Raw genomic sequence first — 14,189 nt, 5'->3', positions numbered from 1 at the left:
GAAACTAGAGGTGGGTGTCTTTATTCAGGCATGTTGGATTCTTTGTGTGGCTCCATTTGGGATTTTCTTGGCAAAGACACTGGAATGGTTTGCCATTTCCTTCTCTGGCTTGTTTTACAGATGAGGAACTGAGGCAAACAGGATTAAATCATTTGCCCAAGATCACATAGCTAGAAAGTGTCTGAGGCTGGATTTGAACTCAAGAAGATAAATCTTAATTCTAAGCCCAGTGCTCTATCCATTGCACCACCTAGCTGTCCAGAGGTCTGCCACCTGTATGACATTGATCATTAAAGCCCACAGCTGAACTTGAGACACTTTGACAAGGTTCTCTCCTGCCACTTAACTTATAAAATCTTTATGCCAAACCTAATCCAATTTTACCCCTACTAATACTTCCATGGAACCTGGACCAAATTAAAATGTAATTAGAAAATATTTAACAAGATGAAAATATAATAAATTGTATTATATTTTAAAACTAAATTAATATGGCTAGGCTAGCGGTCCCTATTTCTATTTAGCATTATTGAACTAGATGATTTTTTTTAACCCTTAGTTTATGTCCTAGTAACAACTTTTAAGACAAAGGCTTGGCAAGCAGGACTAAGTGACTTGTCCAGGGTCATACACAGCTAGAAATTGTCTGAGATCATAGTTGAATCCGAGTCCTCTCAACTCCAGGCTTCTATCCACTGTGCTAACCGAGTTGCCCTGAACTAGATGAATTCTAAGATTACTTTCAACCAAAAATCTTTATAACATTTGAAACTCTCACAGTTGAAAAGGATCTGACCTATTAGGCCCTTCATTGAAACCTTCATTTCTAAGTATATCCCACTCCCTTCCCATCCCCAGCCAGCTGTCCTGTAACAGAAGATTAGTCCAATCATCTAGCCCAAGCTAAGCCTTCCCTCTTTCTACCTCTCTGGTGGGGTGGGGGAAATTACTGACATGCACTCTTCAACCCACTTTTCCCCACTGTCTTCCTCCAGGTCCTACACCGTCTGCCAACTTCTTGGCAATAGATGCAGCTCAAATGTGTTCTCTCTGGTCTAAGTAAGAGAATGGGTCCCAGTGTAAACCAGTGTCAAGTCAATGGAGATTGAGGGGTGGCAGTTGGGAGCAGGGGACACCTGGGTAAAGAATTCAGGGGTGGGACTTCATTCTGAGCTGTAGGATATTGAAAGTGCTGATTGGGTAGGTCATGGAGAGAGAGTAGGTGATTGATGACCTACCAAATGTGGTAGCATCTGAAAGGATACACAAAAGTCTTCATTTACCATCCTGCGAGCTCCAGGAAGAATTGCTTCCCAGGCCCTGCTATAGCTTCTTTAGACCCAGCAGGTGTGTCAAATGTTAAATGTTTGTTGAACTGATTACCTGACATTCCGAGCTTAGAGATTCATTCTTTTGATAGGGAACTGACCTCTGTTGAAACAAAAAATACTCTGTCCCTAGAATGGAACTCATTCTTGGGAGCTAAACAATGAAATGAAGCTATCGATGGTTAATAGCATGATTCAAATGAACTCAAATTCTTTTCAATTTCTTAGTTCACTGAGAAACTTTCAGATGATTATTATAGGTAAATTTTGAGAGGGGATCGAAGGGCAGAGGAAAGAAGACCAGAGATGGGGGGTACCAACCATCGCATGGCTAGCCTCTATGTGGTGCTGAGTCAGCTCCTTCAATGAGGTTGCCAAGAGGGGTGCCAATCCACATTCTTCATAATTTTGCCCACAACTAATTAGCACTAGTGCTGATCAATGCTGAATAAGGAGTGAAAAGATCATTTCCCACGCCTAAATGGCTCTTACAAGTAGTTAGAGCCTGAACTCGGTCTGAATTCAAATCTGATCTCCAATGCTTAGTGAGCGTGTGACCCTGCACAAGTCATTCAATCTGTTTGCTTCAGCATCCTCATCTGTAAAATGGGGATAAGAATAGTCCCTACCTCCCAGGCTTGTTGTAAGGATCAAACGAGATCATATTTGTAAAGCCCTTTGCAAATCTGAAAATTCTATACAAATGCCAGCTATTATTACATCAAGTGCTCTCCCAAGCTTCAGCACTAGCATAGTGCTATGTAGTCCAGCCTCTGGGTAAGTGGACTCTCCCACCCTTTCTCCCACATTCTGCTTCCCTTAGAGACAGAGTAGGTTCTTCACTAACCTACAGGACTATAGAAGAATATTGAGGTTATCAATCAGATTAATTTAATTAAGATAAATCTAATTAAGATATGAATTATTAATATCGCCTTCTTCTGCAAAGCCAATGTCTCAGTATGCTTTTTCCCTTTTCCCCATGTATTGCAACTTTCCAACTAGGTCAATGTGTTCCCATCTTCTCTCTGATCAGGATGTTTCCAGGCCATCCTTTGTTTTTCAAAATAGTTAATCAATATACTCTGCACAATGCATGGTCCGAGGAAGGTGTTCCCTTCAACATCCAACCAGACTTCCTTCTCATCCATCAAGGAGCTGAAAGAGGAGATTCTTCCTAGAGGCAAAGGGGTGGAGCAGATAACCTCTGAGATTCCTCTCCACTCAGGGATCCTACGGTTCTAGGACTCTTATCTTATTAATATCTAACATTTATCAAAGAGGTGACAATAGCATTCCTGCTATTTTGGCTGTTGTTTGGTTCTGCCTGACTCTTTATGGCCCCATTCTGGGTTTTCTTGGCACATATACTAGAACGAATTGCTATTTCATTCCTTCTGCACATTTCACACATAAGAAGCTGAGGCAAATGGGGTTGAGTGACTTGCCTAGGGTCACACAGCAAGTGTTGGGGTCACATTTGAATTTGGGTCTTCCTGACTCCAGACCTGGTACTCTCTCCAGCACTGTGTGGCACCTCGCTGCCCTCCATTCCTGCTATTAGTGTTTATCTAAACCAACCCCAAATGGGCTGATTTGGTTTTTTTAAACCCAAGATCATTCAAGAGTTTTCTCCATGAATGAATCTCATTAAGAAGTTGTTTTGTTGGAAAGGAAAGGAAAGGAAAGGAANAAGCAAACCTGGGATCAATTCTATCCTCAGATACTTCTAACTGTGTGACCCTGAACAAGTAATTTGACTCTGATTACCTCGCCCTTGCAGCTCTTCCCTCTTAGAACCAATAACCAGGACAGAAGTTAAGAGTTCTACAAAAAAGACCAGCCTACCCTAATTGCCCCCTAATTTATATACCTGATTTCCTCCTAAAATCTCACAGAAGAGACATTGTAACTGAGAGGTCCATATAACCTTCCTTCTGCATTTACTCATCATCGAATTGTAACATTGTGTTTACTATTACTAGTTGTTCTTAGAAATCTTGGAAGTGACCTTTTTTTTTTTTTTAAACCCTTAACTTCTATGTATTGGCTCATAGGTGGAAGAGTGGTAAGGGTGGGCAATGGGGGTCAAATGACTTGCCCAGGGTCACACAGCTGGGAAGTGTCTGAGGCCAAATTTGAACCTAGGATCTCCTGTCTCTAGGCCTGGCTCTCAATCCACTGAGCTACCCAGATGCCCCTGAAGTGACCTTCTAATAATCAGGGTTCTCTGTTCACTGTGTTAAGAACTCAAGGATGTGCTGGAGAAACCGACTGTGAAATTTTCAGTGTGAGTATTTACATTTTGGACAACAGCATGAATAGGAACTTGATTCACTGTTTTGTTGATTGTCTAGATTTAATAAAGTGATGGAGAAAATTTTGACAATGTAGATGAAACTGAAAAGTGTGTGACACATTTTTTTTTCCTTCAGAAAGCCAGTTGTTAAATATTTACCCGCGTGCCCCTGAATACACTCCACCTAATGTAAAGTACCAAACACTAAGATGGAGCCATAAAAAAAAAAAAAAAAAAAAAAAGAACACCAGGTACAGATTGTTTGCTTATAAAAATACTTTGAATGCAATTCTATTTACATATACCTACAGACAGGAACTCCTATGACATTGTAGGCCAAATGTCACAAAGGAGAAAAAATCCTTCCCAGATGGCAGACCAAGAGGAGGTGGGGTCACAGTCCTGGGTGGGGCTTTTTTTACTTATCTAAAATAAAACAGGGCTGACGAGACCATGTGGCTAATTTTGATATAACATATACAAAGAAAATGCAGTTTTAAGCTTTACTAGGTAAAATTTCTGGGCTCATTTCTATTTTTCAGCCTTATCATGTTTTGCTACACCTCATCAGCCTTCAGGTAAGCTTCACACACTGTGCATGGATCTCCAGAGTGGACTTCCTGGGAGCTAAACTAGACTGACCCAAATTATTCAAGGCTGGAAGTTTGCCCTCTTTTAAAAGATCTATCAAAAACATATATAGAAGCTAAGATAAAAATAATTAAGGAAACAATTAAAAAAAAAACTTCCAGGGTAATTTTTTTTTCTAAAATCCTTACCTTCTGTCTTAAAATCAATACTGTGTGTTGGTTCCAAGGCGGAAGAACAGAAAGGTCTAGGAAATGGGGGTTAAATGACTTGCCCAGGGTCACACAGCTAAGAAGTGTCTGAGGCCAAATTTGAATTCAGGACCTCGAGTCTCTAGGCCTGGCTCTCAATCCATTGAGCTACCCAGCTGCCCCTTCAGGCAGAAATCTAATTTCTTTTAATTGATATTTTTTGTCTTTATATCACTTTCATTTCTAAATAAAGTCTTTTTTTTCTTCCCTTCCCCACAAAGCTATCTTTTGTAACAAAAAATTAAAAAGGGAAAATTCTGAAAAACTAAAACACCCCTCCACCAAGTCTGACAATACACGCAATATTCCAAACCTCTATAAAGATGGGATGGAGGTAAATTTTGTCAACTTTTTCTGGGACTAAATTTGTCATTATAATTACAGTCTTTGGTTTTTATTGTTATTATTTCAGTTTTCATTGTTGTAACATTTATATTGTTTTCTTGGCAGGTAAGTCATGAATAGAGTACTGGGCCTGGAATCAAGAAGATCTGAATTCAAATCCAATCTTAGACACTTACTAGCTATATGAACCTGGGCAAGTCATTACCTGTGTCTGCCTCCATTTCTTCAACTATAAAATAGGGATTATACAATAGTCTCCTCTTATCTGTGGCTTCACTTTCCCCAGTTTTACTTACCCACTGTCAGCCTCAAATTCCAAGGGAAGGAGGGAGGCAGAAAGGGGGCTGCCACCTGATGAGGGAGAGAGTAGCACACTAATCAAGGACAGGTGGGGGACAGATACCAGTACCTGAGCTCATACAGATGGAAGACAAGCAGGTGGGCTGGTGGTCCAGTGAGTGCAACAGGACAAAAGTCTCTTCTCTCTACACTGGAGGTCCTCCTCTTCTGCAGTCTCTCTACATATCAGTTCTTTTGAATTCACTCAAAAAGTTCTTTCTTTTTTTAAGTTTTTTTTTGGGGGGGTCGTGTGGGGAGGGAGGGATGGGAGGCCAAGGAGTACGAAGTCGGGGGGCAGGAATGGGGAGAGAGAGCACAGTACTATGTAGTGAAGTTAACATCTTAAAAATATGCTTTATTTATTTATTTATTCACTCATTTATTTATTTATTTGTTTATTTGTTTATTTATTTTAACATATTAAAGACAACATTAAAATAAATGTCTGTATAAGGTTCAGTAGTATGGATTATTTCAATCATCTGTGGGAAATCTTGGAATGTATCCCCCAAGGATTAATGTAGTAATATAGTATAGTCAAATATTAATATAGTCATATAGTATCAGCTGCCTCACAGGGTTGTTGTGAGGTTCAAATGAGTTAATATTACTAATGTGCTTAGCCCATGGTAGGTGCTTAATAAATGCTTATTCCTTTCTCTCCCTCTTCCCGCTTAGTTCTGCTTACTTCACTCTGCCTCAGTTAATGTATTTTCCTAATACTTCTCTGAGTTCTCATATCCATTATTTCTTACAGCACTGAAAACAGCCATCCAAGAAATCATTATATCCATTTCCCTCCTCTTCTATCATCCACACAAATGTTGATAAAGGAGACATAACAGGAGTGAATTTTAAGAAATCATATAGCAGGGGGCAGCTAGGTGGCTCAGTGGAAAGAGAACCAGACCTGGAGATGGGAAGTCTTGGGTTCAAATTTGACCTCAGATACTTCTTAGCTGTAGGATCCTGGAGAGACCACTTAATCTCAATTGCCTGGCCCTTATCACATTTCTGCCTTGGAACTGATACTCATATTGAATCTAAGAAAGAAGGTAAGGATTTAAAAAAACTAAAAAACAAATCACATACTAGGTATAGCTCAGTGGATAGAGGTATGGAGTCAGTAGGATCTGGGTTCAAATCTAACCTTAGACACTTCCTAGCTATGGGACCCTGGGCAAGTCACTTACCCCCATTTGCCTAGTTTCTGTCTTAGAGTTGTTCCTAAGATAGAAACTAAGGGTTATTTTTTTTTTAATCATATATCAACAGAAAAACAGCATAGCATACTAGATAGAGGGCTGGTCTCAAAATCAAATCTTGAGTTCAAATCCTACTTCTGACATATAGTGGCCTTGTAACCCTAAGGAAGTAACATAGCCTCTTAGCTGACTCTTAAAGGCTAAAAGTTACAGAAATATTGCAGATCTGTTTTGGAGAAAGGAGTTCCCTACATCACTTAATTATTAGTCAGGACCAGAAACAAGCAAACCCCAACCCAAATAAAATACAACGACAACCTGAAACATTAGAACATGCAATGAATAACATCTGTTGGGTAACCATTATGCAGTGCCCATCTGCCTGGTCACTGGAGACAATGACAAAGCAGATTTGGTTTCTTTGGCCTTGAAGGGAGACAGTAATAGAGAAAACCTACCTATGAACAGATATGTCTGAAATAAATTTAAGTACACCAGATGTAAATAAGTAAATTAAAAAATCAGTAAATAAGGAGAATGGAAGATCACGAGGTCAGCAGAGCTAGTCTTCCAGAATAGAATTTAGAACAAGATGGACATTTGAAAGAAGGTATAATTTCTAGTCATAAGATTGGACATATAGATGTATAAGTACATCTATATGATGATAGATAGATAGATAGATAGATAGATAGATAGATAGATAGATAGATATAGATAGATGTAGTGGTGGATAAAGCACTGGTCTCAGAGTCAGGAGGACCTGAGTTCAAATTTGGCCTCAGATACTTAGTAGGTATATAACAGTGATTCCCAAAGTGGGCGCCACCGCCCCCTGGTGGGTGCTGCAGCGATCCAGGGCAGAGCGGTGATGGCCACGGGTGCATTTGGGGGGGTTGAATAACTGTAAGGGGGCGGTGATAGTATGTGACAGGGGCACTAAGTAATATTTTTTCTAGAAAGGGGCGGTAGGCCAAAAAACGTTTGGGAACCACTGGTATATAACCCTGGGCAAGTCACTTAACACTGTTTGTCTCAATTTCTTCATCTGTGAAATGAGCTGGAGAAGGAAACAACAAACCACTCCAAGAATAGGGTCATGGAGAATCAGATGTGTCTCTTCTCTCTCTCTCTTCCTCTCTCTCCCTCCCTCTCCACAATACATATATATATTCAAATCTTAAAGCCTTTGTAAATATAAAAGATTACCGTGAGTTGAGAGCCTTAAAGACTTTAAACTGCTATGGAAATATGAATTATTGTTATCCCTAATTATACAAGAGAAAAAGAAGTACTTTCAATTTAACAAGCACTAATTGAGAAACTACTTTTGCAAGACCCCGCCCTAGGCCCAGAGGCTACAAAGACAAAAAGATAAAGTCTTCTTAAGTGTTTCTCAGGATCTAGTTGTTTTTCACAAGTAACCTTACCACCATTTTCTGGGATGAGATCAAAAGTACACATAGACACTGTCCTATTAAATATCTACTATCTCTGCAGAGCCTCCCCATCTGTAAAATGAAGGGGTTTGTTTAGATGGGCTGGAAGGTGCCTTCCAGCTCTAGCATTCTGGGTGATCTTGATTCCGTGATAACCCATCCTGATTAGTGTCTCCAAATTGCTACCCTATATACTGAAATCCCATATTCTGCTTCAACTATTCTGTTCCATGCCTAAGGCGTATCTACTTGTCCCTACAATGGAATGCTGATATTTTCCCACATCCCTTCTGGCTACCCTACTTGGAACCACTGACTTCTCACTAGTTTTCAAGGTTCAAAAACTGTGTAAATCCAGTTCTTTGCCCTTTGCCCTGACCCCTCTCCAATTCCTTAACTATCAGTTATTAAATGAGAAAAAACTGATAACCTGTCTCAGATGGGGGTAGGGATGGAAGAAAGAGAGATTTGTACAACTGAAGAAAAAACAATTGGCTTATGATTAGGTTTTAAGTTACAGCTTGCCAAGGGATGGCCCAAAGCCTATCATTTATTCAGTCCAACTTCAACCTGGAACAGGCAGGCAGGTGCTATTGTAAAATCAAGTTACCAAGCATTTATTAAGAACCTACTATGTGCCAGACACTGCCAATTACCGGAGGGAAGGGAGGGGAACAGCTACTGATCTCAAGGCATGTGGCCTCCATCTAACTGGGGAGATGACATGCAAAAAACTATGTAAAAAATGAATTGGAGAAAATCTTAGAAGGAAGGCACTAGCAATGAAAGGGATCTGGAACGTTTTCTTGAAGAAGATGAGATTTTAGCTGAGGCTTGAAAGATCCCCAAAAGTCAAGAGTCAGAGATGAGCACAGAGAGCATTTCTGGCATATGTAAAAATGCCTGGAGTTGGGAGAAGGGAATGTCTCGTTAAACGAATGGCAAGGAGACCATAGTCACTGTACTGAAGAATACAATCTTTTCCTCCAGTTTGTTTTGCTTTCTATGATTTCAGTTATCTGTGATCAACCTCAGGTTTTCCAGAGGTAGGAGGGAGACAGCAAGGGGGATGCCACCTGATGAGAGGATGCTGGTACACTTTTCAAGGACACATGTAGGCCAGGGGATGGACACCGGGTACCCAAGCTTATACAGATGGGAAACAGACACGTTAGTTGGTGGCTGGCTGGGTAGAGTGGGAAAAAGGTCCCTTCTCTCTGGCAACAGCCTCTCTGTGGTCAGTTCTTCTGCTTTTACTTGAAGAGTTCTTTTTTGAAGGGGATGGGAGACCATGTAGTACCAAGTAGGGGGTCAAGCGATAAGAACTGTCTGGATGGAATTAGGTACTACCAGAAATTTCAGCCATTCATGGTAGGTATTGGAACATATCCCCCTTTGTTTGTTACTGGGCCTTATTGTATGGGAAAGAGAGTAAGATATAAAAAGACCAGAAAGGTAGGAAGGGCTCAGTTATGAAGGGTTTTAAAAGCCAAACAAAGGATTTTGTATTTGATCCTCAAGTTAATAGGGAGCTACTGGAGTTTATGGTCATAGAGTTGTGACATGATCCAACTTGCATTTTAGGATATTTTAGGATCACTTTATTCATTTATTCATTAAATCATTATTTATTCATTCATTTATCTATCTATCTATCTATCTATCTATCTATCTATCTATCTATCTTAAACCCTTACCTTCCTTCTTGAGTCAATACTGTGTATTGGTTCCAAAATAGAAGAGTGGTAGCAGCTAGACAATGGGGGTCAAGTGACTTGTCCAGGGTCACATAGCTGGGAAGTGTCTGAGGTCAGATTTGAACCTAGGACCTCCCATCTCCAGGCCTGGCTCTCAATCCACTAAGCTACCGAGCTGCCTCCTAGGGTGATCATTTTAGAAGCTGAGTAGAAGATGGGCATGAATTGAGTCAGGGAGATCAACCAACAGTTCAGGAGTAAGGTGATGAACGTCTTTATCAGAGTGGTGACAGTATCCGAGAAGAGAAGGGCAAATATGTGAGAAATTTCCCAGAAATAAAATTGAATGGAGTTGGCAACAGATGAGATATGAGGGTGAGAATGAGGAGTCACAGATGACATCTAGGTTTCAAACCTGGGCAAGTGGGAAGATGGTAGACCTCTCACAGTAACAACAAAGCATGGGAGGGGGACAGTTTTGTAGGGAGATAATGAGTTTACTTTTTGACAAGCTGCGTATAATGCTGGACCTAAGTCAGGAAGACTGTGTTTGAATCCTGCTTTGGGCAATTCTGATTTATTTGTGTGACCTTGAAGAAGTCACCTAACTTCCCATTTTCTGTTTGTAAAATGGAGATAATAATAGCACCTACTTCTCTAGGTTGTTTTAAGAATCAAACAAGACATTAGCAAAATGTTTTTTATAAATCTCTGATCTCTATATAAATGTTAGCTATTAAATAAAGAGTTGTATACAATGGAAGTAGCTCTGGGAATTTGATCATACTAATTGTGGCCACTTTCAGAAGTTTTCTCTTTCCAATTTGGGGGGTTAGCCCAGTTCATGTCAAATTTGTCTACACCCCACACCTGATCTCTGCTACCTAACAGCTGACTCTGTAAGCCAGCAACAAGTAGAAAGGAGAAAAGCACCAGGAGACTCAGCTCTGGAGCATTTTCATCCTTTCCAAGCGAAAATGGCCAACTCAGAATCTATAATGACTTGACATCTTCTCTCTTTATTTAAAAAAAAAGTTTGAGGTTTTTTGGGGATACATTTTGTCTTGGTACAACAGACACTTCCTAGTAAACCCACATATAACCTCTTGACACAAGTCACTTCCGAACCACCACACAACCTCTTCTAAAAGTTACATTCCCAGGAAAACAGTCATCAAAGAGTTATCAATTGCTAACAGAAAGGAGGTGTGTGCCTTCCAGCTTCGATAGTATGGTACTAACATTGACCTTTGTATTGGATCAGTTTTGTTGCATTTCCAATGATTTTAGTTACATAGTTGTAGCCATTCTGCATAATTTTTTCTAATTGGCTCTGCTTTTTTCCTTCTTCCCCCCTTTATGGAAGTTTTTTTATTTAAGATTTTTGTCATTTGCCACAGTCAAATTTATTTACATTTGTATGCCATAAGGAATTCAGGCATGCTCCAAATATTGGGCACAATCACAAACACCATCACTATGAAAATTTTGGCTCATATGGGGCTCTCCATCCCCTCCCCATATAGTCCTTGTGCTGACATGTCTTGGTCAAAGGGTATGAACAATTTAGTAACCTTTCTTGCATAATTCTCAACTGCTTTCTACAATAATTGAGCTAAAGCCCAGTTACACCAGTACTGAATTAAGGGTCTTCTACTGTGTGTGTGTGCATGTGTGTGTGTTTTCCCAAAAAGAGATTCAAGATAAGGGCTAAGCAATAGGTTTGTTTTGATGACCCTTTGAGATCTGTCATGAGTTATAGTAAACAGAGACAGGTGGGAGTTGATGGGGTGGGGATACTGGAATGTAGATGGGTTGTTACTCTCCTGAGATGACACTTTGCTGGAGAGTCCTCTGGGACCTTTATAACCTTGCTCCAAATCACTCTTTCCTTTGGCTGTCCGACTTCCCCTGGAGGCTCAAAGACCAATAATGTCCTCTTCCCCTCACAAGCAAGAAATATTTGTGCAAAGTTCCAGCTACAGCAGCTGGGAAGCTTGGGAAGCTCTGGATAGGTTTTTCTAAAACAATGATTCCCAACCCCAGGCCTGGTTTTCTTGATCCCCACCTCAAAGAATTCTTTAATTATTCCAAAAGTTCATAAACTTAAAAAAAAAACCCAAAACCTCTTACTTTCTGTCTTAGTAATAGTTCTAAGTCAGAAGGGGTAGGCCTAGGAATTTGGGATTAAGTGACTTGCCTATGCCCAGACAGTTAGGAAGTATCTAAGGTCAAATTTGAACTCACATCCTCCTAAATTCAGGCCTGGCTCTCTATCTACTGTGCTACCTACCTGCCCTGGTTCATAAACTTTTCCAAACAAAATTAATAGAATTTTAAAAAGATATACATGGTACAGAAGACAGGTAAGGAGAATTAGTAAAGCCAAGCTACAGAGAACTTGAATCGACTGGGAATCACTAGCCTATGGTCTCAGTTTCCACATCTGTAAAATGACCTGGAAAAGGAAATGGCAAATCCCTCCAACATTTTGGCTAAGAAAACCCCAAATGGGATCTCAGAAGAGTCCAATATGATAGATATGACCTGGTAACGAGAACATCATTATTATAAAAGATTAAATTATTAATGCTACAGTTGAAAGGTAGGGTAGTATAGTGAATAGGGTGCTGGACTTAGGAGTTAGGAAGGCAGGAGCTCAAATTCTCACCCCAGGAGCTTGCTAGTGGTCATCCAGGGTAAATCTCTTATCCTTTACATGTGCATGATACCTTAAGGTTACAGAATACTTTTCATAGATTATCTTACTGAACTTTTTGTTTTGCTGAGGAGGAAAATGGAGCTCACATAAAGTAATAAGGGGAAAGCACTTTGCAAACCATAAAGGTTTGCTTTCTAACATTTTAACTTTTTTTTAAAAGAAAAATTCCCCCCTTCTTTACTTGGAGTGATTGGGGACCACAAGTGTGCACTGTTCCAATATTCTGTCAGACCTGAGCTGAGGAGTTGTTTTTATTGGCTAATTTGCTTGTTTGTTTTTATTTTTGTTACAAAGGGAACCTTTGGTTAGAAGTAGAGGTGGAGGAAAGAGAGGGGATTATGTGGTAATCTCTAGAAGGTAAAAACAAAAGGCATCAGCAGCCCTTTTTAAAAAAAAATAGTATACATGAGCCTGTGTGCATGCTCTCTAGATATTTCAGAGTCAGGTTCAGCATTCTCCTTACTCATTTTCCAACTGTCAACAGGGTCCCTGGGAAGGACCAGATCAAAAAGTGGCAAATCCCTCCAGCATTTTGGCTAAACAGACCCCAAATGGGATCTCAGAAGAGTCCAATATGATAGATATGATCCAGTAACTTCAATCCACTGAGGCACAGGACTACCTCTTAGGTCTAATTATACAGTCAGCTATGAATACCAAAGTGGCTGCTATTCCTAAAATATATCTCAAAAGCATAAAACTCCCATTTAAAAGCAGGTAACTTTTCCCAACTGCTAAATCCCCCAAAAGTTAGATTAGAGTTTTATTTTCTTTATTTTGTCTTTCTAGTTGTAATGACTGGCACAGTGAAAATCCTCTAGGACAGATGGAGGTTTCCCTTCTTCAGGCTATTTATTTTTTAATATGATTTACAGAAAATGTGTTATCTTGGGTTCAGATATTTTAAATGAGCCTTTTATGTGAAAAATATTACCAAGTGAGGAAATGTTTAAATGTTTAGATGAAATTTCATTCTATCATACCTATGTCACTGTGTCTTTTTAAAAAATTTGTTTATTACATTAAAGTGATTTTTAAAAAAATATATAACCCTTACCTTCCATCTTGGAATCAATACTGTTTATTGGTTCCAAGGCAGAAAAGTAGTAAGGGCTAGGCAATGGGGGTTAAGTGACTTGCCCAGAGTCACACAGCTAGAAAGTATCTGAGGTCAAATTTGAACCCAGGACCTCCTGACTTCAGGCCTGGCTCTCCATCCACTGAACCACCTAGCTACCCCACAAGTTATTCTCCAAATAATATTTGGTTGCTTTCTATTGATTACTTTGTAGACTATTTCTTTGGTTGGTGTCCATACTGGAGAGGACAAAAATGACATCACTATGTCTGGTCTAGGTACAGTGTGTCCAGCTGTGGCTGGTCAGATCAATACGAGTTCAGAGGATACTGTTTCTTTAAAGGGGTCTGGCCCTCTGATTTCTTTGAAGTAAGGAACTTCCAGTAAAGGGAGTCCCTCTACTAATAAAAACCAACGACTGTTTTGCAATATAGTATTACAGGAGTTGTTTGGGCAGCTGAGAAGTCAGGTGACTGGCTCTGGGTCCTGTGAAGTGAAAACATCTAGGAAAGGGCTTGTCCCTAAGCCTCCTTGATTCTGAATTAGCTCTTTATTCATCATATCATGCTGCCTCTCCACCAGCACTTTTAATGTTCATCTAATCGAATCCCAAAGCACTAATTAAGCACCCATGGTATACAAGGCTTCCTGCTTGGAATTGCAAAGATGAATGAAAAAGAAAATAATGTATTACATTAGGCTCTCTCACACAGGAATTGCCTCTACGAAACAGAAACTTGCTTAAAACCATGTCTCAATATACAGGGCTCTGACTCATCATTGCGAGACACATTATAATTCATTCTTAAAAAAAAAAAAAGCAAATAATCCCAATCATGGTCATAGCTGGCATTCCCATAACATTTCCAAGTCTACAAAGTTGAGAGTCAGCTAAGTA

Source organism: Gracilinanus agilis, chromosome 4 (assembly GCF_016433145.1).
Source record: "Gracilinanus agilis isolate LMUSP501 chromosome 4, AgileGrace, whole genome shotgun sequence".
In the NCBI taxonomy this organism is placed as follows: Eukaryota; Metazoa; Chordata; class Mammalia; order Didelphimorphia; family Didelphidae; genus Gracilinanus; species Gracilinanus agilis.
Note: the sequence above shows the minus strand (reverse complement) of the source record.